This window comes from Dermochelys coriacea, chromosome 19, assembly GCF_009764565.3.
Source record: "Dermochelys coriacea isolate rDerCor1 chromosome 19, rDerCor1.pri.v4, whole genome shotgun sequence".
NCBI lineage: Eukaryota > Metazoa > Chordata > Testudines > Dermochelyidae > Dermochelys > Dermochelys coriacea.
In genome coordinates, this window is record NC_050086.2 from 19,348,852 (window position 1) to 19,374,725 (window position 25,874).

Sequence of the window (25,874 nt, forward strand, 5' to 3'; positions counted from 1 at the left end):
CCAGTTTACTGATAATGATGTTAAATACTTAAATAGGGCCAAGAACAGATCCATGCGGAATCTCAATAAAACATTTCTGCTCAATGATGATTCCCTGTTTACAGTTACATTTTGAGATTTATCAGTTAGCCAGTTTTTAATCCATTGAATGTATGTCATGGTAACTTTATATCATTCTAGTTTTTTTAATCAAAATGTCATGCTGTACCAAATCAAACACCTTACAGAGGTACATTACATTAACATTATTGCTGTTATTAATCAAATTTATAATCTCATCAAAGAAAAGCAGCAAGTTAGTTTAACAAGATCTATTTTCCATGAACCTGTATAGATTACATTAATTACATTATGCTCCTTTAATTCCTTATTAATCAAATCACTGATCTTCCAACTCTTCCTGCTCTTCACTATTTAAGTGGCTTCTTATAGATTTGATTAAAGCAAAATGGCTTTTTGCTGCAGTTTACAGTCATAGAATCATAGAGTTTCAGGCCAGAAGGGACCACTAGATCATCTAGTCTGTTCTCCTGTATATCACAGGTCATCAATGCCACCCAGCACCCACACATTAAACCCAACAATAAAAATGAGACTGTGACATTCCCCAGAGTATAATCTGGACTTTTGGACAGCTGTGTCCCCTCAAATCTCCAACTTGGGGTGTCTTTTACACTGCTTTTCTCTGAGAGCAACCAATCCTAGTCCTGCTCACACACAGCCTCTAGATTCAAAATCACTTCCAGCTGAATTACATGAATGCTCTGGCTAGCCATTCATGAATTACATACAGGGTAATTTCCAGCAACTTTCCAGTCCTATATCTTCTCCCAGAAATGTGCATCTTGTACTTGTCCTGCTCTCTACTGGACAGTGAAAAATCATATGCACAGTCCTTGTTATCTCAAGTGGAGATTCCCAGACACTTCAGTCCAAACACACTGGTTTAGATAAAACAATAAAACTGGGTTATTAACTACAGAAAGATAGATTTAAAATGATTACAAGTAATGAGGCATAAAAGTCAGAATTGGTTACAAAGAAAATAAAAGAATAAGCTGCTAGCTAATACCTAATTTAGCAAGCTAAATGGATTCAAAACAAAGGTTTTTCTCACCATAGGCTCTTTACAGTTTTTATTGGCTGGAAGTCTCCAGGCCAGGACTCCTCCCACAGTTCAGTGTTTGTTCATGGCATTAACAGCACCAGAAAGGAGAAGAATGGAGGAGAGAGATCAGTTGTGGGATTAGCTCTTTATTCTTGTACCTTTTTCCCCTCCTTGAGTGCTATCTGCCATTGGGGTTCAGGTGACAGCCAGTCTGTTTACACAGGAACTCCCAGATGTTTTCCATTGCTAATATGTAAAGTTCTGGCTCAACGCCTCCTTCCTGCCAAAGAATGACCACTTAACCAGATGATAGTTCATGATAGTCCATTTGATTATGGTGATACCTGGCAGGGGCATCAGTGTGTCTTTTGTTTCTGAAGAACTGGTTTGGGCCTGCTTTTCTAGGGTGACCAGATGAAACGGACAAAATATCGGGACACATGGGGGAAGCAAAAAAAAAAAAAAAAAAAGCAGCCAGAGTGGCCAAAGCTACAATATCAGGACAAATGGTGTCCAGACCGTGCATCAGTCAGGACGCAGGGCAAAAAACTAAAAATTGGTTTTATCGGGTCGTCTGGTCATCTATGCTTTTCTGAGTTTGGAATATGTCACAGCAATGTTATACAGTAGAAACTTTACCTATGTGCATAACTTTACATACACTGTCACCACACATTTTACCAGGACAATAATGTTCAGTAGATTATGAGTTTTCAAATGATACCTCACAGGGCATACTTTGTTCAAAATTTATCATAGTTTTGTAAAAAGGATGAACACAGCAGTCTGTCACAGAGACCAAAGTATTACAGCCCACAGGTCAAGAACAGGAGGGACTGCGGTGCACCACAATGGTAGAGAAATTATTAAGTGAGAAATACCCAGATAATCCTGGCAAGTGACCCACATGTTGCAGAGGAAGACAAAAAACCCACAAGGTCATGGCCAGTCTGACCTGGGGGGGGGAATTCCTTCCTGACCTCACATATGGTGATCAGTTAGACCTTGAGGATATAGAGCAAAAACCAGCCAGCCAAATACCTGAGAGAGAGCAAGCTTGGTGTCAGCTCAGAGCACTGGCCCACCCTACCCAGTGTCCAATCTCCAGCTGTGGCCATCCCTGATGCTTCAGAAGAAGGAGCTAAAAGAACCCTCCCAGAATACTTGGGTGGGGAGGTCTCTTCCTAAGCCCTGACAGTGGTCAGATGAAACCCTGAAGCATGAGTGTTAGGAACATAAGACATAAACTGGAAGTAAGTCCCAGAGTTGTAGAGTCCTGTTCCCTGCCATCACAAGCAACCCTGTCATACAATTGCGTTCATAAATTTATCCTGCTCTCTCTCTCTTAAAACTAATTGTTTGCCTCCACAGCTCCTATTGAAAGGCTGTTCCAGAATCTCACCCTCTAATGGTTTGAAACTTTCTTGTAATTTCCATCCTGCATTTGTTTGTGACCAGTTTATATCCATTTGTTCTTGTGTCAACACTGTCCTTTATCTTAAATAGCTCTTCGCTTTCCCTGTTATTTACCCCCAATGTATTTATACAGAGCAATCATATCCCCTCTCAGCCTTCTTTCTGTGAAACTAAACAAGCCAAGCTCTTCCAGTCTCCTCTCCATTCCCCTCATCATCCTAGTAGCTCTTCCCTGCATCAGTTCCAGTTTAAATTCATCTTTCTTGAACAAAAGTGAACAGAACTCCAAATGAAGTCTTATCAATGCCTTGTACAATGGCATGAATCTATCTCTGCTGGAAATTCCTTCCCTAACTTAGCATTTGCCTAGCTCAGCTGCATTACAGTGGTAGCTCATAGGCATCCTGTGACCAACCCCTGCACCCAGGTCTCTCTCCTCCTTTGTCGCATAGTAACGTCTCCACTGCAGCTTTTTTAAGTGTAGACCTGCCCTTGTGGAGGTAGATTACCTACCCTGACGAGAACAGCCATGCCACTGTTTCAAGTATAGACAAGCCCTCAGATATGGGGGCTCTATTCTCAGCTCTGCCTAATGTGTCTTTGGGCCAGTCTACACTTAAAAGGCTGCCTCGGTGCATCTGCGCCGCTATAGCACTTTAATGAAGACGCTCTAAGCCAACGGGAGAGAGCTCATGGGTGTAGTTACTGCACCTCCCCGAGAGGCGGTAGCTCTGTCGGCAGGCGTGACAGTTATATACAGTAGGTCTGTAGTGTAGACCAGGGCTCAGTGTTGATTCTCTGTTATCTAATGTCTGAATGATAGTTACTGCCCCACCCGTAAAACCTTGTCAACAGAAACAAAGGTTGTGAAATGTTAACAGCAAGCAGGGGAAGAGCTAGGATGAGAACGGTCACCTTTCAGTTTAGCTCACCCTCTCCTTGTTTCCAGGGTAACCATACTGTGTGGGTCTCATTGCTTCTCAAAATCATAGGAAGATCAGAACTTTTTGCATCCCTCCGAGCAGGGCTGGCCCCAGATGAAATGGCACCCCAGGCGAGGAGCATCTTTGGTCCCCGCCCCTTCCCCATTTATTAAACTTTTGAATACCGTATTTTTTGAATACCATGCTCAAATAAATTGGTTAGTCTCTATGGGTGCCACAAGTCCTCTTGTTCTTTTTGCATATTTTTATTGCATTTGCAGCCCATTTCAGTTCCGCAGACTTAAAAAGTCATCAAATATGTGTTGAGCATGGCAAAAAAAGTAACAGTATTTATTTTATATTGATGTGTAGATGGGGATTCAGCAGATATCTTTGGCATCTCATCAAATACATCCTTTATTAGCTGCTACTTACACTCTTCAAGTCTTAAAACACAGGAACGCTTTTACAATTACACAATAAAACAAAGTTCTCCGTTTCGCAGCTGGGCTCTCTCTTCACGTTGTTCTTCTATCTCACGGTCAGCGTGGCACTAAAGCAGTGAGTTGGCACAGCTCTGACTCTGCCTTTCTCCAAGCAGCACTGATACCCACCGGCTGGCTCTGCACAGTGGCACCGATAGGACTCCAGAGCCCCAAGGCACAACTCTGCTGCAAACACTAGGTTCCAGCATCCGGATCCCGCCAAAGGCTGGTCACAACGAGCCCAGAAATTGTACCATAAAAGAGAGACCAAGCCTTGCTCCTGCCGTTCCCTGCTCTATCCAGACCCCAACTAGCCTGGGGCAAGAAAACGGAAAAGTCTTCAAGGCGGCCCGGCCCGAGTGTGTTCCTGGGAGCCCGCGAACGCCGGGCTTATCCGCCCCGGTTCACTGCTCAAGCCCAGTGCCGACGCCCTTTCCACTGGCCCGTCCGTCGCACGTTCCCCGGGCGTTTGCGGCCCCGGCTGGGCACTGAGGAAGCTGCCAGCTCGCTGCGGGGATGCTGCCGGCCGCGCAACTTGCAGGGCGGGGGCCCAGAGGGACCGGCTGCAGCTCGCTGCAGGTGCCCGGAGCGGTGCTGACACGTCGGCCGGGCCGCCGGGCGCTGGAGCTGGCGCAAGGGGAGAGGCTGGGGCAGAGCGTCCGGCTGCAGCTTTCGCCTCCCGACAGGGAGCAGCTTGACCCAAACCCCAGGAAGACCCAGAGGAGCGGAGGCAGCTCCCAGCGCAGCGCGCCGCTCCCTTGCGTCCCGGGCAGGGGCAGAAGCTGCCAAGACTCCGGAGCTGGGGACGCCTCCGGGCAAAGGAGCTGGGCTGGGCGGGCACAGGCGGGATCCCCGAGACCCTCTCGCCGGCCTTTGCAGGGACTGGCGCTGGGCACCGGCTGGCTGCGCGGGGCCAGAGGAGCATCCCGCACGCTGGAGCCGGGGCCGCCGGGCCGAGCGGCTCCGGGAGCAGCAAAGCGCCCGCTCCTCGGCTGGCGGCCCCGGCGCTCCCCCGGGCAACCGCAGCAGGAGAGAGCAGGGGGCCCGGAGAACCAGCGGGTAAATGCCTGCACGCGGTGCCAGAGGCGGTCCCGGGGACGGGGTGGACCCGGAGCGCCCTAGGCCGGGGTCTGACTGCGGGGACTTCCCTGGGATAGTGGGGAGGGCACATGGCTGGCCCAGCCGGGTCTGTGCTCAGAGGGCCCACGCAGGGATGTGAATGTGTAAGGATAATTTAGTGGCCTAGCTTTCCCCTCTCAGGAAAAGTCCCTCGGGAGATTAAGGCACGGGGACCCCACCCAAGGATTCCTGCATCCAGCCGGAACGTCTGATGAAGCAAGAGCAGATCTTTTAGAAGACATGGACCTGGATTTAAAGCCACCCAGGGATAGACATTTTACCCCATCGCTTGGTAATCCTTTCCAATCGGTAATCGCTAGCGCTGGTCAAAAACTTGTCGTCAAAACTTTTTCCATCAAAAAATGCGTTTTTTTCAAAACCAGAATGTTTCATGGAAGCAGATTGCTTTAGTTGGAAATGTTGTCAGGAATGTAATGCATCCGATGAAGTGAGCTGTAGCTCACGAAAGCTTATGCTCTAATAAATGTGTTAGTCTCTAAGGTGCCACAAGTACTCCTTTTCTTTTTGCGAATACAGACTAACACGGCTGCTACTCTGAAAGTTGTCAGGAAGGTTTCTAAGGTCTGGTAGAAAAATTCTGGTCAGAGATTGGCCCCTCACCAGAATAGCCAAGAGGGAGGGACTGCCTAGATGGACATGAGTGTCCTAATTAGCAGGCTGCAGTCAGTCTCTCTGGCAGGTCTAGTAGCAAATACCACCAATGACTGGTGATGGGACACTAGATGGGGCGGGCTCTGAGTGTCTACAGAGAATTATTTCTGGGTGTCTGGCTGGTGAGTCTTGTCCACATGCTCAGGGTCTAGCTGATCGCCATATTTGGGGCCAGGAAGGAATTTCCCCCACCTCAGATTGGCCGGGACCCTGCGATTATTTCCTCTTTGTCGGCAGCATGGGGCATGGGTCACTCACTGATTTAAACTAGTGTAAATGATGGAGTCTCTGTAACTGGAAGTCTCTCAGCCATGATTGGAGGACTCCAGTAACTCAGCCAGAGGTTCTGGGTCTGTTACAGGAGCGGGTAGTCCAGGTGCTGTGGTTTGCCAGGTGCAGGTCAGACGAGATGATCACAATGGTTCCTTCTGACCTTAAAGTCTCTGAGTCTAAGAGGTTAGGGCTCAGCAGGCTATAGTCAGTCTTTCAATCTCTTATATGGGAGCTGGAGCTGATCCACTTTGTATCAATAATTAAATATTCTTTGGGGCAGAGAGAGAGACTGACTCGGTAGCCTGCTGATTAGGACAGTCCTTGGGATGTGCACTGCAGCAGGCAGAGTAAGGACTTCAAATGGGTCTCCACAGCCAACGCGTGTGCCACCAGCCTACTAAATGTGGGTCAGTTTTTTTCTCTCTCGCTCTCTTTCTCCCTCCCACCACCACACCTCTCCGAAAAAAGATTTCCCAAAGGTCTTGGTTAAATTGTTTGTGATATGAAATAGTTTTGTTTTCCAGCCAGCCCTGTTAATTTCCCTCACTGTTAAAAACGTGTCTGGTATTTGCAATTTGAACTTTGCTGTCTTCAACTTTCATCTACTGGATCTTGTTTTGCCTTTGTCTGCTAAGTTAAAGAGCCCTACAATATAAATCACCTCGTAAGTAAACTAAATAGATAGAGCTACTTTAATGCTCACCAGAGCCGGACACACTACACTGTAATGGTCACAGCAATGCTGGATCCAGAGGCGGTTCCACTTCCCTACTTCTCAGTGATCTCCCCTTGTTAATATACCTCCAAGAACTGTGTTAGTCCTCAGCCCCCGCGTGGCACTGGGAGCTACTGTTCAGCTGCTCTCCACCATGGCCACTCAGTCCCTTTGTGAGTCCTGCTTTGTAAGCAACAGTCCCCTACTCCCATCCTGCAAGTTTCACCAATATTGTTTGTTCCTGGCACCAGATGGGATCCATCTGACACTGATGCAGATTTCAGGGCATTGAGGTTTCTCCAGTATTCAGGGAGCAAGAACAGCTCCACTTCATACGTCCCAGCTCTGCTTTCCTGACGATTTTTTATTTTAATTTAAACCATTCCAAAATGCTTTTGTTGTTGTAAATGTGAACCTGTGCTATCCCCTAGTGGCTAACATTGGCCAAGCAGCTAGTGCCTGCCTCTTCTCACCCTCTTTTGGACAGTTTTCAGAGTAGCAGCCATGTTAGTCTGTATCCGTAAAAAGAACAGGAGTACTTGTGGCACCTTAGAGACTAACAAATTTATTAGAGCATAAGCTTTCATCGGATGCAGCTCACGAAAGCTTATGCTCTAATAAATTTGTTAGTCTCTAAGGTGCCACAAGTCCTCCTTTTCTTTTGGACGGGGGCACTATGGGGCATTCACCTACCACAGAGGAGGAAGGATTGTTTGGGAGATGAGAATTCGGGAGCCATTGCTTATGACAGTCACATCCTCCTTGGCAGGAGCTAATGGGTAACATTTTCAAAAGCCCGTAAGTGATTTAGGCTCAGTAGCCCTTTTGACTTTCAATGAGAATTAGACTCATAAATGCTTAAGAGATGCTCTGCAGGGGGATGTTTTGTCACATTCTTGTCTGGTGGTTTGGTTTAAAATGTCCCGTGGCCATACAATGCAAATCTTCTTTCAGATTATCTGGCAACTTTTAGAGACTTGTCTAACCCACTTTGAACATAGATTAAGTCTCTCTCAGGATGAGTTTCGGTAGAAAAAGGTTCATGTGGATGTGGCTGCATTTTGGATTAATTTAGTCCTCCCATTGCTCTCCCACGCTGCATTGCTTCACACCTGGATAGATCTGTCTGTTTACCTGTGTGCCTGCCACTGTGCTGGGGTCAAGTTGACTGGATATCACCTCCCCATTTAGATATTGGTACACAGCCAGGTGTGCCCCATTTGCAGTTACACACTCTGGAGTCATATGCCCTTCTCACCATTACAGCAGTCAGGCCTCATGCTTCCATGTGGAGCTGTGCAGAGACCATGGATTTCCCTGAAACCTGGGATAGAAGACAGACCAGTCCTGCTTTAACAGCAGCCACCACAGTGCCAAGCCATATGAGCATCTAGCGAAGGGAGAGGGGGCATTCTGGAAACAAGTTCCAGTTTCACAAAAAAGGAAAGGAGCTGTGGAAGAATTATAGAAACAAGGACAGCACTAGACCCTCCAGCCACACTCCCAGCACCTGCCCCACCGTCACAGAGCAAGACCCAGACTAGAGTTTTGCCAAGGAGGTGACCACCAAACCCCAGTATTTTGTGGACAGCCTCAAAGGTTCCCAAGAGACCTGGACCCCATCCAGGATCCTGATAAGGAGGAGGTTTCCCTGGAAAGCCAGGGTCTCTTCCCCACACAAGTGGCCTAGGCAGACCCCAAGGAAAAGACCGTGTCAGAGATGGATGCCCAGACCCAGGTAGATGGCCAGCCTGACAGTGCTGGGGAGGGGAGCGCAGTCTGGAGGTAGTATGTGGTGTGTTATAATACAACCATACAGGGTGCTAAACAGCCTCTCCTCTGGGCAGGGGCGCTGGAACAATGTGTATCGTGGGGGTGCTAAGAGCCAATGAACCAAACTGTAAACCCTGTATGTAATGGAAACCACTTCAAGCCAGGGGGTGCAGCAGCAACCCTAGTATGCCTGGTTCCAGCTCCTATGCCTCTGGGAACCTAATGGCCACTGTCATTTGGAGCAGATGTGTGCAAAGAGCCATATTGACTTTTGTCTCCCGCACACCCATCCTGACACACACATACTCAAAATGGCATCTGTGCCAGAGACTTTAAGCTCTACAACACTTATTTCTCTGAAATGTCAAATCCCACATCCATTGGCCACACTGACACCCCAGCCCCCTTTCCCTCCCACTCCCAGACAATCGCTGCCACCCCATGTGCTTGACTGTGATGGTAGGATTTAAGCTGTACAGTGTTTATTTCTCTGAAATATCAAAACATTCCTTCTCCCTCCCAATAATCCACCACTCCCCCCGCTAGGGTGACCAGTTGTCTCGATTTTATAGGGAGAGTCCCAATTTTGGGGGCTTTTTCTTATATAGGCTCCTATTACCCCCAACCCCCATCCCGATTTTTTACTCTTGCTATCTGATCACCCTACCCCACACACACATACTCAAGCTGTCAGCGCCACAGGGGTTAAAAATCAATCACATGGTGATGCGCACATGTGTATGGAAAAGGCAGATACAGAAAGAGAAAATACAATATCAAAAGTACTTTGCTTCTTCCCATTTGAGAATGCTCTGAGATTTCAGCTACCTTAGCTAAACGTTTCGTGAGATATTTCAAAATGCATAGAGATTAGAAGGCACTCAGTGTCTTTTAAGCAGACTCTTTGCATTGCTAACCCCTTGGATTCAGAACAATAACTGCAGAAGTCTACTTATTTTGCAGTGCACTTTGTGCTGATCTGCAGATATTATAAAGGAGGAATTAAGGCGAAGTAGTGCTTTATCTTGGCACAGACATGGCAAGGCAAAGCAGGGCTCCTGGATCAGTGATATAACTCTCCAGAATGGTCCTTCCAGAGCTGTTGCAGGACTGATGGGTGACATCACTGCCTAGCTTCCTGGTCTGCCCAGCATCTTTTTTTGAATATGACCCTTCTCTGCCTCTTAGCTGCCAAAAAAAGGACAGCCTGCAGAGGTGCACATGCAATTATTACCCGGCCCCCTGCGTCCCCCCCCTACCCACACCCCAACCCTAAACCCACCACCAGTCCGAGGTTGGTAGTGTTCCTGTGCAGAGGAGTAGTAAGGTGGAAAACCTCCACTTCCTTACCATCTCCAAGCTCACCCCAAACTGGAAAGTGACTAATGGTGTTCCAAAACTGAGGAAGAAGCAATATGTTATCATTATTGCCATAGAGACCTGAACCAATACAATGACTTTCTTCTGCATCTCCGCTCTCCCAGCTCCTACACATGACATGCTGTGCCCTCCCACCCCCCGGCAGGAGCATTATCAACCCCACAATGCCCGGCTAATCTGCAGGTCAAGAAAAGGAAGACACAAGATGAGATGTTTGGGGACCTTGTGTCTGCATCCCAGAAGAGGGATAAGAAGACAGAGGAGTGAAGAGAAGGTCTCTTTGCAGAGAGAGAGACAGAAAGTTGAAATAGGGCAGCACTGAGAAAGACAGAGACATGCAGAAACAAGTGTTGGAGTTGATGCAGAAGCAGACAGTCCTGTTGGAAAATATTCTGGTTTAATGTTCCTGCCCAGCTCCTCAACCCAGCCATCTTCTATAGCCCATGGGGAGCAACATATATGGGGAGCAGCAGTACACCTCCCCAAGTTGCAGCCACAGGCACATCCCTTCCCACTCCACACACCAAGACCACAAGCACAGAGAACACCTTCACTCATTCATCCCACCTTCACTCCTGCAGCTATAGCTGATGAGTTCTGCCCTGGCCATTCTATACCCCAAGACAAGGGGCAACATGAAAAAACCCTGCACCTACACATTTGTGACCACAGGAGCACAAACATGCACTCTGTACCTTAAGCAAGCATGCCTCATCTGCACTGATGTATTCCATAAAGCTTGCACTGTTTCATGTTGTGGTTTATGTTCCATTGGTTTTAAGTTTGCCTTGTATATGTTCAGCTTCTCTGAACATGTTCATAGCATTCTGAAAGTCTCTGCATCTCTGCTCCCACCCATTGGCAAGGCCCTCTCCCTGCTCTCACAGATGTTGTATAAAATACAGCACACAATGATCACATGATGCAGATTCTGCACAAAAGCCTTCCGTCTCATCATGAGACAATGCCATCTCCCTTTCAGCCTTCCAAATGCCCACTCCACTGTCATTCTGCAGCTACTCAGGGTACAGTTGAACAACTCCTTTCTCCTGTCCACGTACGTAGTAAAAGCTTCATAAGTCAGGAAAGCTGAGAGTAAGATGGGTCTCATAGAATCATAGGGTTAGAAGAGACCACAAGGGTCATCTAGTCTAACCCCCTGCCTGAACCATCCACGCCAGGAGGCTATCCAGCCTCCATTTGCAAACGTCTGGTGGAGGAGCTTCCATCACCTCCCTAGGCATCTGTTCCATTGTCCTACTGTTCTTTCAGTTAGGAAGTTTATCCTGAGATTTAATCTAAATCTGCTATGCTGTAGTTTGAACCCATTGCCTCCTGTCCTGCCATATATGGCAAAAGAGAACAACTTTTCTCCATCTTTTTTATGGGAACCTTTCAAATATATGAAGACAGCAACCATATGCCTCCTTAGTCTCCTCTTCCAAACTAAATATAGCCAGTCACTTCAGCCTTTGCTCATATGACTTGCATTCCATCCCTTTGATCATCTTTGTCACTTGCCTCTGGATCGTTTCTAGTTTCTCTACATCCTGTCTATACATTGGTGACCAAAAAACTGGACACTGTACTCCAGCTGAGACCTAACGACCGAGGAAAACAGTACCATCACCTCCTGTGACTTGCATGATGTGCATCTGCTAATGCAGCCTAAACTTGCATTTGCTTTTTTGCAATAGCATTGCATTGCTGACTTATGTTGAGGTTGTGATCCATCATATCTCCCAGATCCTTCCTTCATTCTGTTGTTGTGCATTGGATTTTTCTTCCCTAAGTGGAGCACTTTACATTGGTCTTTGTTGAATTTCATTTTTGTCGTCTATAGCCCAGTTCTCCAATTTATCAAATCCTTCTGAATTTAGCTCTGTCCTCCAAAGTATTGGCCACCCCTCTTAGTTTTGTGTCATTTGCAGATTCGATCAGTGTGCTCTGTATTATCTCCAGACCCAGAACAGATCCCCGTGGAACCCCACGTGATACCTCTATCCAATCTGACATCATTCCATTAATAAAAAAAAAGGAGTACTTGTGGCACCTTAGAGACCTAACAAATTTATTAGAGCATAAGCTTTCGTGAGCTACAGCTCACTTCATCGGATGCATTCGGATGCAAATTGAGTGTTTTCTACATTGGTTTAGTAACTTCCCAGGTACTGAGGTCAGTCTGACTGGCCTGTAGTTCCCTGGCTCCTCCTTTTCCCCCTTTTTAAAGGAGATGGGCACTACATTAGCCCTTCGCCAGGCTTCCGGGGCCTCACCGGTCATCCATGAGCTTGTAAATATTATTGCCAGTGGCTCTGAGATTTCTTCAGCTAATTCCTTCAGTACCCTGGGATAAATAGCATCCAGCCCCACTGATTAGAGTTTATTTATATTGATTGGAAGATCTCTGACATGTTCTTTATTTACCCCGATCTGCATCCCTTCCCCTTTATTGTCTATGGTAACTTCGCTAGTCATTCAGTCACGTTATTTTTTGGGAGAAGACTGAAGTAAAGTTGGCAGTCAGCAGCTCCACCTTTCTATCATCTTCCGTTACCAGCTCAACTTCTCCATTGAGCGGTGGACACACGCTGTCCATGATCTTTCTTTTTGTCTGACATATTTGTAGGACCCCTTCCTGATGTCTCTACATTTCTTGCCAGCACAATGTAATGCCAGTTACATTTCTTGTAACTAATTCTTTGCCTTGGCTTTCCTGATTTTGTCCCTCCATGCTCGCGCTATTCCCATGTATACTTCCCTGGTGACATGCCCCTCCTCCCATTCCCTGGATTGAAACCTCTTCTTTGTAGACAGCTATAAGCTCCTGTGCAGCCACACTGGTCTCCTGTGGCTTTTCTAATTTTCCTCTGCACATGAATAGCTTGATGTTGAGCCTTGAGTATTACATCTTAGAGGAACTGCCAGCTCTCTTTGACTCCTTTTCCTTTCTAATTCTCCTTCCATGGCACCTGGCCTACTATTCTCTGAGTCACTTGAAATCTGCCTTCTGAAGTCCAGTGTCCTTGTTTTGCTGTTCTCCCACAATGATGGGGAATCACAACACCATTAATGTTCATAGCAATCCTGGAAGCAAAATTTCCACTTTTTTGTCCAAGCTGAGGGGAGTTCTCATGTAGGGGTTCTGTTGCTGCAGCTCCTTGGTGAGCTCTGCGTAGATCTCTAGGAAAGTGGCCTCTTGTCAAGTTCTGCTTCCAGGGTTGGTCATCCCAGGTCATGAGCATTATCCTTTCCCACTGGTCAGCGGTGGTGTCCTGAGCCCAGAAATAGCACTCCCCTCGATGAAGCTGCTTCTGGAAAAATTCATCCACAAGTAGCTGCTCAATTTCATTCTCCTCTTCCTCCTCTACCCTAATCAGCTCAGCTATGAAGTGGCTGGATTCCAAAGCCCAAGCCATCTGTCTGTGCAACTGCAAGTGCTTGTGCAGCAGCTCCTGAATATTAATGACTATCAGGATCTCAGCATGATATTATATTTCCTCCATGACAACTAACAGCAGTTTGAAAATGGCCCTGGCTCACAAAAGACAAGTGAATCATGGGATACAAGCATAGGAATCATGGGAATTTGCTACTGTGACCCCAGGTCCCAGAATGCTCGTGGCTTCCGACAGGCATCCCACAGTACATCACAAGAAAAATCCCACAATGCACAGAGCCCAGCAGTGGGACAATGCCCCAAGGGATACCTATCTAGAATGCTGAGTGCTTACTTGAAAATAACTCCATGCTGCTTGGATGCACTGACTCAAAGATAAGTAGGATGAAGCCAACTGTGTAGATGCAACTACTTCAGATTAGTTAATAAACAAAACAAAGATTCTGCAAAACCTTCCCATGTAGACAAGCCCACGTCACTTGCAAATGACTCACTTGGGGTTTTTGAACATTTTACCCTGTCTGAACATATGGAGCAATAGAAATAAACTAGTGAACAGCAGAGGCTAGCCACACACACACACAGACACACACACACACCTCTACCCCTCTCAGACTCGTAACACTCCCATACAAACAAGCAATATTCGAATTTACTGATACTATTGTCCTGAGAGTGTCCATCACTCAGCCTCTGTGTGTAAGAGCTCTACTTATAGGTTATCCAATGCCAGAATAAAATAAAATTAAGAACATAAGAATGGTCCTACTGGGTCAGACCAAAGGTCCATCCAGCCCAGTATCCTGTCTACCGACAGTGGCTAATGCCAGGTGCCCCAGAGGGAGTGAACTGAATAGGTAATGGCTACTGATCTCTCTCCTGCCATCCATCTCCACCCTCTGACAAAGAGAGGCTAGGGACACCATTCCTTGCCCATCCTAGCTAATAGCCATTAATGGACTTAACCTCCATGAGTTTATCCAGCTCTTTTTTAAACCCTGTTATAAGTCCTAGCCTTCACAACCTCCTCAGGCAAGGAGTTCTACAGGTTGACTGTGCATTGAGTGAAGAATAACTTCCTTTTCTTTGTTTTAAACCTGCTACCCATTAAATTCATTTGGTGACCCCTAATTCTTATATTATGGGAACAAGTAAATAACTTTTCCTTATTCACTTTCTCCACACCACTCATGATTTTATAGACCTCTATCATATCCCCCTTAGTCTTCTCTTTTCCAAGATGAAAAGTCCTACCCTCTTTAATCTCTCCTCATATGGGAACCATTCCAAACCCCTAATCGTTTTAGTTGCCCTTTACTGTGGCACCATGGGTCATGTGACCTTTGTCTGTTCAGCCAAAGCCCCAAATCACATGGCTTCAGAAAAATGCCTCTGCCCACCCTTGATCAGAGGGTGGAGCCTGGGTAATATAGGAGATCCCACTCGCCAAGCCCTTCCAGAATCTGCCCTGCCTCCTCAAAATCATCCCCTCATTTACAGCTCCCACAATTCCAATTTCAGGGCTCCAGACAAGCTTTTCCCCTCCAGTGACTGACCTGGGCAAGGGCTCATGGATGCCACTGTAGCCCAAGCACTTGGTCTCCTTGTACAGCCCAAGACCACCCCTGAGCTCGCTGAGAGAGCTGATGACTCACTGCTTGCCTCTGATCCTGTCAGTCAGGAAGCCATTGTTCTGGAAATTGTGCATGGGGAACACTGTGACATTAGACTCCATATTCTTTATGAAAATATGCTTATGATATGGGTCTGACATAATTGACATGTTCTTTATGCAAGAGGGCTCATGTAAGATATCATTGGAAAGGTTATGATTTACTGAATGTGAGTATCCATTTTGTATGCTTGTGTCATTTCTCTACTTGAAGATAGGAATATTGACTATGTATCTGTATTTCAAATGGGTTATTTTGGGTGTCACCCCCAACTAGCCCTTCAGGTACAACAATGAGAAAGCCAGACAGTGCTAATGGCCCATTAGCAAAGATAATGGACTCTAAAAGAGAATAGTCTTCCTGTGGCTGCTCAAGACAGCCTACGAGCAATGGCTGCTACAGCCATGCAGAGACATAGGTCCAAATCAGCTGGTACTGGATACCCCTTGTCAAGGTTCCTTCCCCACTCTGAACACTAGGGTACAGATGTGGGGACCTGCATGAAAACCTCCTAAGCTTACTTTTACCAGCTTAGGTTAAAACTTCCCCAAGGTACAAACTATTTTACCCTGCCACCACCAAATGTCTAACACCGGTATTATTATTATTAGGAAAGAGTTTGTTTGGAAACATCTTTCCCCCCAAAATCCTCCCAAATCTTACCCCCTTTTTTCTGGGGAAGGTTTGATAAAAATCCTCACCAATTTGCATAGGTGACCACAGACCCAAACCCTTGGATCTTAAGAACAATGAAAAAAGCATTCAGTTTCTTAAAAGAAGAATTTTAATAGAAGAAAAAATAAAAAAAAGAATCACCTCTGTAAAATCAGGATGGTAAATACCTAACAGGGTAATTAGAATAAAAACATAGAGAATCCCTCTAGGCAAAACCTTAAGTTACAAAAAGACACAAAGACAGGAATATACATTCCATTCAGCACAGCTTATTTTCTCAGCCATTTAAACAAACAGAATCTAACGCATCTCTAGCTAGATACTTACTAAGTTCTAAAACTCCATTCCTGTTCTGTCCCCAGCAAAAGCATCACACAGACAGACCCAGACCCTTTGTTTCTCCCCCCTCTCCAGCTTTGAAAGTATCTTGTCCCCTCATTGGTCATTGTGGTCAGATGCCAGCGAGGTTATCCTAGCTTCTTAACCCTTTACAGGTGAAAGGGTTTTTCCTCTGGCCAGGAGAGATTTTAAAGGTGTTTATCCTTCCCTTTATATTTATGACACCCCTCCTCACCTTTTGGAATGCCAGTGTTTTTCTAGTGGAAGACAAAAGGTTCCTGCCTTATACAAGAGCGATATAAGGCAGGGGAGTGACATCATTGTGGTTCTCCTCTGCCTCCCCACCCAAAGAGACACTGAAAAACACCTGGAAGCAAGAACTGAACTGGGGAGAGAAGGGTTGAGCCCAAGCTGGAAGGGCATCTACCTTGTGAGTAATAATACCTGAGGTCTCAAGATGAAGACCAGTGCAGCTGCCTTTCAAGACTTTCTGTAATCTGCCTGCAACAATATCTAGGGTGAGAAATTACTATTTGTAACCAATTTCTTTAGTGAAACAAGCTTAGTTTGCATGTTTTGTTTTATTTGCTTAATAATCTGATTTGTTCTAGTAACTATCTCTTTAACCACTTAAGATTCACCTTTTGTAGTTAATAAACTTTATTTCTTGTTTATAATATAATCCCATTTGTGCCTCCACATTGAGGGAGGAGGCAGGTTTCATAATATAGCTTTGGAACTGCACTCCAAGGGAGGTGGACACCTGAGTGATGGGGCAAGTCCCTTAAGATGAGTCTTCCCAGAGCTGATCTCAGTGTCTGGGTCGTTCTGAAGTTGGGTGTGGCCCTGCCTGTCTGTGTGTTCGAGGAGGCTTAATAGCCTGGCTCAGCAAGAAAGGTAAAAAGGGTGCCCAGGCTGGCAGAACAGGCGGGCTCAGTGGTATCTCAGCACATCGGGTGGTACGTTGAAGGGGGGAAAACTGTCACAAACACCGTGAACTCCTTAAGTTCAGCCTAATGCAGTCACCACACTTTCCTGTGATACTTGGCCAGCCAGGAGATTCCATGTATCTCCTGGTGGCAGCACATTGTGATGTTTAACTCATAGTACTGCTAAACCAACTGCCTTTTCCCTGTGGCCCAGGGTCCCATAATCCCCAGCCAGACTCATCTGGTTTTGGGTATGTTGAGGGGTGCGTGGGATTGAGCAGCTGAATAGGCCTCCTTACTTGTAGGGTCAGCCATTTCTCTCCCCATGAGATACCAAGAATTCACAGACGTGTTCCAAAAATGGAACACAGACCCCTTGCCCCACCACTGTGAATATGACTGCCCAATTGATTTGTATCCCAATGCCAAGATATTATTTGGGCAAATATACTCCATGTCTGAGCCTGAAATGGTAGCTCTTAAAGCCTATATCCATGAGAATCTGAAAGAGGATTTTATCCAATAGTCTGTCTCCCTAGCTGGGTTCCCATCTTGTTAGTGGGGAAAAAAAAAAGGTGGATCTTCTGAGGCTGTGCATGGCATACAATCATTGTGTGAAATTGATACCCACTACCTGTGATCCCGGAGCTCCTAGACTGGGTAAGAATTGCCCAAATATTAACCAAGCAGGATCTCAGGGGCCTATAATCTAGTTAGGATTTGGTTAGGGAACAAATGGAAGACAGTGTTTTGAACATAATATGGCCACTTTTAATACCAGGTTATGCCTTTTGGCCTTACCAAAGCAACTGCCACTTTACAGCATCTCATCAGTGATGTCTTGTGGGACATATTGGACCACCATGTGATTGCCTATCTAGAGAACATTTTAATTGATTCCAAGTATAAACCCATGCAAGACCAACATGTGTGCAATGTGTTGGGAAGGCTCCACCACATCTATGCAAACTTGGAAAAATATATCTTCAGGCAACCTACCATAGAATTTTTTGGGTGCACACTGTCTCTCAAAGAGGTCCACATGCAGTCCCACAAGGTAGAAGCAATCCATGACTGGGTGATGCGCTGAAACATTTGGGAAATCCAACTTTGTTAAACTGCCTAATCGATTTGCATCCCAATGCCAAGATACTATTTAAGCAAATATACTCCATGTCTGAGCCTGAAATGGTAGCTCTTAAGAATCTAAAAAAGGATTTTATTCAACAGTCCGTTTCCCCAGCTGGGCGCTCATCCTCTGTGTGGACTACCATGCCTTAAATAAAATCACTGTGCAAAATCAATACCCATTACTCTGATTGTCTGGTGACCATATATAAACTTCTGGATTCCTTTCTAGCCTTGTCTGAGCAACAAGTCATTGCCCTCCAGTTGCTGTTTGTCCTTGCTTGACCTTGCTGCCCATACCCATCCTGTTTTGCTTCCTTGCCCAACCCCACCAATTGCCTTGCTGTATCTTCCCCTGGGATTGGATCTCCTGGCTATTGAACCTCTTGCATGAACTCTGACCACTAATCTGGACTGCATTTCAACCTGCCTGACACCTGGACATTACAGCAGGAGAGACAAGCAGGGTAGAATCCTGGACCAAATGTTTCAAAAGTGACCCCCTAATTCTAGGTGCCCAGCTTGAGACCCCCTACAGACCTGGTTTCAGAAGTGCTGAGCACCTATATATCCCACTGACTTAGGTTGGAGTTACAGATGACCAGTGCCTCTGAAAATGAGCCTTTGGTCTCAAAAGGGCATAGAGTTAATGGCCAGAATGCCAGAGGTTTTTTAAGTATACCAAAAGCAGGAAGCCTGCCAAACAGTCAGTGGGGTCACTGAATGATAGAGGTGCTAACGGAGCACTCAAGGAACAGAAGGTTGTTGCAGAGAAGCTAAATGAATTCTTTGCATCGGTCTTCACTGCAGAGGACATGGGGGAGATCCCCAGACCTGAACCATTCTTTTTAGGTGACAAATCTGATGCACTGTCGCAGACTGGGGTGTCTGTAGAGGAGGTTTTGGAACAAGTGATCAATTAAAAATAAGAAGTTACCAGAACCTGCAGGAATAAACATATGAAATTGCAAAACTACTAACTGTGGTACGTAATCTATCGCTTAAATCAGCCTCTGTACCAGATGACTGGAGGATAGTTAAAGTAATGCCATTTAAAGAAAAAAAAAAAGACTCCAGAGACAATCCTGGCAATATAGCCCACTAAACCTAACTTCACTACCAGGCAAATTTTTTTGAAACTATAGTAAAGAACAGAATTATCAAACACCTAGATGAACACAATATGTTGGGGAGAGGTAACGTGGCTTTTGTAAAGGGAAATCATGCCTCACCAACCTACTAGCATTCTTTGAGGGGGTCAACCAGGATGTGGACAAGGGTATTCCAGTCAATGCAGTCTGCTTGGACTTTCAGAAAGCCTTTGACAAGATCCCTCACCAAAGGCTCTTAAGCAAAGTAAGCAGTTCTGGGATAAGAGGGAAGGTCCTCATGAAACAGTAACAGGTTTAAAAGACAAGAAACAAAGGGTAGGAATAAATGATCAGTTTTTACACTGGAGGGAGGCAAATAGCAGCAGAGTTCCACAAAGATCTGTAGTGAGATCTATGATTCTCAAGGTATTTATAAACAATCTGGAAAAGCAGGTGAACAGTGAGGTGCCAAAGTTTGCTGATGATACAAAATTGCTCAGGATAGTTAAGTCCAAAGCAGACTGCAAAGAGATCTCACAAAACTGGGTAACTGGGCAACAAAATGGCAGATGAAATTCAATGTTGATAAATGCAAAGTAGTTCACATTGCAAAACATAATCCCAATTATACATACAAAATGATGGGGGTCTAAATTAGATGTTACCACTCAAGAAAGAGATCTTGTAGTCATTGTAGATAGTTCTCTGAAAACGTCTGTGCAGCAGCAGTAAAAAAAGCTAACAATGTAGGAAACCATTAGAAAAGGGATAGATAATAAGATAGAAAATATCATAATGCCAATATATACATCAATGGTATGCCCACACCTTATGTACTGCATGCTGTTCTATTCGCTCTATCTTTGAAAAGGTTCAGAGAACGGCAACAAAAATTATAGGGATCTGGAACAGCTTCCATCTGAGGAGAGATTAGAAAGACTGGGACCGTTTAATTTAGGAAGCGGATGACTACAGCAGGATATGGTAGAAGTCTATAAGATCATGAAGAACGTGAATTTGGAACTGTTATTTACCTCTTGACATAACACAAGAACTAGGGGTCACCCAATGAAATGAATAGGCAGCAGGTTTAAAACAAACTAAAGGAAGTATTTCTTCACACAAAGCACAGTTAAGCTGTGGGAACTCATTGAATGGGATGTTGTGAAGGCCAAATATAACTGGGTTAAAAAAATAGGTAAATTCATGGCGAATAGGTCCATCAATGGTCAGAGACAAAATACCATGCTCTGGGTGTCACTAACCCTCCAACTGCCAGATTCTGGGACTGGATGACAGGGCATGGATTACTCAGAATTGCCCTGTTCTGGTCATTCCCTCTGAAGTGTCTGGCCATTGTCAGAGACAGGATACTGGGCGAGATGGACCATTGGTCTGACCCAGTCTGGTCGCTCTTCTGTTCTTAAGGGACCATTAGGCCATCTAGTGTGACCTCCTATACATCACAGGCCATTACATGTCACTCAGTTACCCCTGTATTGAGCCCAATAATTTTTGTTTGATTAAAGCTTAGCTTGTATTTGAGGCATTCAAAATCGACAGTCGTTTTCTATAGAAATATGAGATGAAATATGGGGAAGAATGGATTTACTTGGACTTGGACTTAAAATTGGCTTTGAGAGAGTGTAAGTCTGAGAGGGGAAGCTCAAGGCTAGAGTTAAACCCTATTTCTGCTCCTTCTGAGGCATGATTACCATAATATGCTGTAGAGACAATTCTGTTCTGATGTAACAATTCTATACTGCAACATGTAACAATTCCCCTGTTCAGGATGTCCCAATATTTCCTTACAATAAAAATATTCAACCCTCACCCAATAAGATGTAAGCCGCAATCTGCACCATTCCAGTGAGTGCAGGAGGGAAACAGTGTCTCAGTGAAGGGGTGGCTAGAGTGTGGGGTGATGCAGTGACTGAGCAATGGGGTGTGTAGGGGCAGCAGAGTTAATGAGTGATTGGTGAACAGGAAGCAGGGTATGGAGATGTGGGAGAAGCAGGGAGGTTTATACACAGCATGTCTGTTCTCTCTTTATAAAGATAATGATTTCCTTCATGAGAAGGACCTAAATAATTTCTGTTGAGCAGAGGAATCACAGGAGGTGGGCCCTGGACCTGGAACTTCCTAGCCCTGGAGCCCTCTGAGAGAAACCAAGCACCACTACACATGGCAGGAAGCAGGCTCCCATTTTCTGTCCAAGCCACTCCTGAAGGAAGACATGCTTGAGAGCAACATCCAGAGCTCAATCGCCAGAATAATTCTCACACACACACACACACACACACACACACACACACACACACACGATGTAACAGACAGAATATGCGTCACAAAATCTTATCTCATCACTGAGGGCTACAAGAGAGAGAGAGAACTGTCTGCAGAGCACTGGTCTACATAGCAGGCAAAGAGATGGAGACAAGTGACAGCGGGGAGACAGAGCAGGTGGGAACATCCCTCTCAAGAAAGGTGAGGAGAAGTCTGAGAGGAGTGAGCAAGTGCCCAGCACAGCCAGACTGCTTCTCAGCCTCAGCACTGGAAACACTGAAATGCAGAGATGTCAGTGAGCAAGTAGCCCCTGCTCCATTACACAGATGTAGAAGCTAGTTGTGTAAGAGCCTTGTAGAGCCCAGTGATAACCTCTCTGCCCAGAGGTGAATTCTCCTAGCTTTCCTGCATGTATTCATTATTCCAAAAGGCTGAATCATTCAGTGACTAATTCTTGTACTGGAGCTTGTTCATGAGCACGTCATTGTGCATATTCAGAATTCAAACCATAGTGATTAGTTTTACTGGCCTTGTAGATCACATGGTTTGTTCTGTTCCCCTAGCCAATGGACACGGCTCTGAAAACTAGGTTTCCATGGTGATCACTCACATTTCTCAGTTTAAAATGGGGTTTCCACCAATATTTTCTATATTTGCTTTAAATTTACTCTATGCACTGGTCTACAGAGTGAATTTAAACACCTCATTCCCCAGGCTATTCATGGGAAGTGAACATCCCAACGCTCAGAGGGGAAAGTCAATTCCATTTTTATTTCAGACCAATATTGGCAATGTATTTCTCAGGACAATCGGCCAGCTCTAGCTCTTGAAGGCAGACATGGTTCCTGATGTATAGAGTTTTTGAATTTTCCCTAAGCACCTGACCCACATTGTATCTGTCTGTGAGGAGAACACAGCTCTGGCAAGTCTCACACACTTCCCATGTGTTTGTCTGTTTGTGCTGAGAGCACGGCTATGGTGGGGTTCCTTACCCATTGTTCATTGTGAGACACCATGTATCGTATCCCCAACCCAAGCATTTGTACAATTCCTGGCACAGCTGTGGATCAAGGCCTTTCTTCTTCTTTTCTTTTCTGCAGACATGACTGTGTTCTGCCGGATCTGATTGTGGGCCACGAGGCATGCAGCGATCCCAGGAAGGCTGAAGAGAGACCCATTTTCTGCAGCTCAGAGCAAACTTGGAACTTTTGAAAACATATTGCTAAACACTTGTAAAAATCTAGCTCTGAGTCACTCCGGAAAACACCGCAGCCATAACTATAGTTCAAAGGGCTGGTGCTGTCTGAGCAAAATACTCTCTGTTACTGGATATTAACTTTGGTAATTTATTCATTCAAAAAGGCAACATTAATAGTTTCTTTCCCTCTTGGGATCAATGACCATTTCCAGCTTTTGTTCATTAACAAACACAGCCCCTCAGTTCTGAGTTCATGAAGTAAACAGACCCCTCTAACTGTGACTCAGGGTTATTGTCATGCTATCTATCCAGCTTCCCTTTTTGAACTGCTTTGGTCAGAATTTGCACCCAATTTTTTCAGTTTTTCTGTCTTTCTTCTAACTCTAGGATTGGGGTGCACTCACATTTAGCATTCACCACTCCCACCCTGTTTATGTGAGTGTGTATACTTCAGTAGCAGATGCTATTATCATTTATCTTGGTAAAATACATGTTTTATGCATATTCTGTTTGAGTTGTCAGCTGTGTAGTGAGTGTGCTCTGTAAACTTTCATCTTGTTCTGCATAACATGTAGTTGTATTCAAGGTGTAAGGATTGAATGTTTTATTTTACAGTTACATCAACCAACAATGGAAGAAACCAGATTCAGCATCTTACTCAGAGAACCCCTAAAATGTCACCACGTCTCGCTCTAGCCTGCTTTCTGTTAAATACCTACAGCATCCACAAGATGGCACTGTTCCACAACCTCTCTGATAATCTAGTCTGACTTCCACTGTAAACACACCAGGGAACCTCACACAGGGATTTCTGCAGCAAAGGGCATTATTCTTCCCCACTAGGTAAGTGACACTACAGAGCCCAATAACTGGTGTTTGAACTAGAGCATCTTTTCAAAAGAGATGCATCATCTCAGTGTAAAGACTCCATTGTGCTCATGAATTTGCTATGTCTCTCGGAAAGCTGTTCCATTGGTTAATTACCCTCACTATTAAAAATGTGTCTCTTGTTTCCAGTTTTGATTTGTCTAACTTCGTCTTCCAGCCATTGCATCATGTTCTACCTTAGTCTGCTAAATGAAGGATCCTCTACTGTCCTATTAGAAACCTCCCCATCAAGTCTCCTCCTTTTAATAAGATAACAAGATTGATCTCCTTAAGAATCCCACTGAAAAGCAGGTTTTCACGATCTTGGATCATTGTTGCAACTCCTCTCAGCTTTCTCCAATGTTTCAACATCCTTTACAAGTGTGGACACAAGAGCGGGACACAGTACTCAAATAATGCTCACACACACTTCCTTACTCTGATTCAACATCCACCTATTTATATTCTCAAAGATCTCATTAGCCCTTTAGCCACACCATTGCACAGGGAGCTCATGTGCATTTGGTTATGTACAAAGACCCCTAAATCCTTTTCAGTCACTCCTTTCCAGGATACATCCCCCCATCCTGTAAATATGTCCTGCATTCTTTTTTTCTAGTGTTGTATGCATGCAGGTATGACCTTGTATTTGTTTTTTTTTCAAACTGCAGGGTTTTTTTCTTTGATAACTGTAGTTTAAGAAAACTAATTTTTGAGTCCCCCACCCCATATTGGTTTGGCTTTGTCTCGGGTTTTTTCCTAATGAGGCTAAAAATATGGTAAAACTTGTTAGAGATGAAAAATTCACAGGAGAATATTGATTTTAACTACATGAATATTAAAGGCCCTTAGAACCTGATGTACCTATTTTAAAGCGGGATTCTGCTGGTTATTTTTCTGCAAAATATCCATGGGAGTGACTACTGATTTGTATAAATTGAATGGTATGTCCTTTAAAATAGGGATGCTAGGGGAAAGGCTCCGCTAAACCATTAGCAAACAGTGAAATGTTTTTACAGATTCAAAGGCTGTGATACCACAGATCAATGGGATTATTCAAAATGCAGAACATTGAGCACGTGCATAAATCTCTGCGGAACTGGGGCCATACATTTCAAGGCAGAAAGGGCTATGACCATCTAGTCTCCCAGAAATCTTCACCCAGTAATTCCTGCTTTGAGCCCAATACTTTGTGAAGGAGCTAGAGTGAATTTGAGTCTGGATTTTTGACATATATAGTTGTGAAAGAAGGGATATGGCCTCCTTTTTCAGCTTATAAAAAATGGGTTATCCCTGCTTCATTGTTCCACTTAAGTCAGCTGGGGTATTATAAACTGTTAGCCATCAGTAAACCCTTAGTGAGTAGTACAGGTTTGTCCATATCGTGCACTGATGTCCGAACGTAAAGTCTTCTGAAGTAGGGAGTAAAAATAAATCGCCTGGGACTCGAGCCTAAGAATTAGGCTCCTCTGTTGAACCTCTGAGGTAATGAGTTATATAAATGTCCTTGTGTGATTACTGGCAGCTCTCTGGCAGACACGGCCTAGCAGGGGATGGGTTAGACTTGCTAGCCTGTTTGCATGGATCTTGGCTAAAACATTACATATCCAGAAGGAGTCTGCCCACATTCCAAAGTGATGCCCATTAAGCAGTGCAGGGTTCCCAGCTTTATTTCCGTAGGGAAAATGTAGATAAAATTTGGGTAGCACTTGGACGATGAGTAAAATTTTCAAAACTGCTTTAGTGAGTTAGGAGCCTAAATCCCTTTGAAAGACAATGGGATGCAGGCACATAGGGCCAGATTTGTAAAGGTATTTTGATACCTATAGAAGGAGATAGGTGCATAGGGATAGATTCACAAAGAAACAGAGGGTATGTCTACACTGCAATTAAACACCCATGACTGGCCCATGCCAGCTGTCTCGGATTCACGGGGCTTGGATTAAGGGGCTGTGTAGTGAGGCGGAGTGGCCTCTCACTGAGCCAGAGTGGGAGGGACCACTTTCTGAATCCAGTGAGCAGAGCCAGGCTGTGCTCGCCCCTCCCACTGGAAGTCAGTGGCAGAACAGGAAGTATAAAGGGTGGGTCCTGGAGCTCAGTTGGTGGGCAGCAGACGAAGGAGACAGATGCCTACTACCCACTCCTAAACTGGGAGACTGCTGCAGATCCCTGCAGAGCTGAGGACTGGCCAGAGCTACTGGAGCGGCCAGCTGACCACCGCACTGAGGAGTTGCTGGTACTGCCACTGGCCTTTGAACCGGAGGACCCTCTGTGGATCCAGGTACACCCCAAGGGGAGGGTGGGAAGTGGCCCGGGGTAGCTGACTCCAATCTGGTTGCACAGCTGCCAGAAATGCGGTCAGCATGTTGTGGGTGGATTCCCCGCTGACCCAGTGGCAGAATACTCCGTCACTGGGTCGGGGCA

At 45.3% G+C, this 25,874-nt stretch overlaps 1 long non-coding RNA gene across 1 annotated transcript; it reads left to right on the forward strand.

Annotated features, from left to right (window-relative positions):
* The first annotated feature begins 1,995 nt into the window (after positions 1-1,995).
* Positions 1,996-18,854, forward strand: LOC122458248. Its single transcript, XR_006278172.1, has 3 exons — positions 1,996-2,006; positions 17,536-17,540; positions 18,741-18,854. It is a non-coding gene; the product is annotated as an uncharacterized LOC122458248 (long non-coding RNA).
* The last annotated feature ends 7,020 nt before the right edge of the window (positions 18,855-25,874 follow it).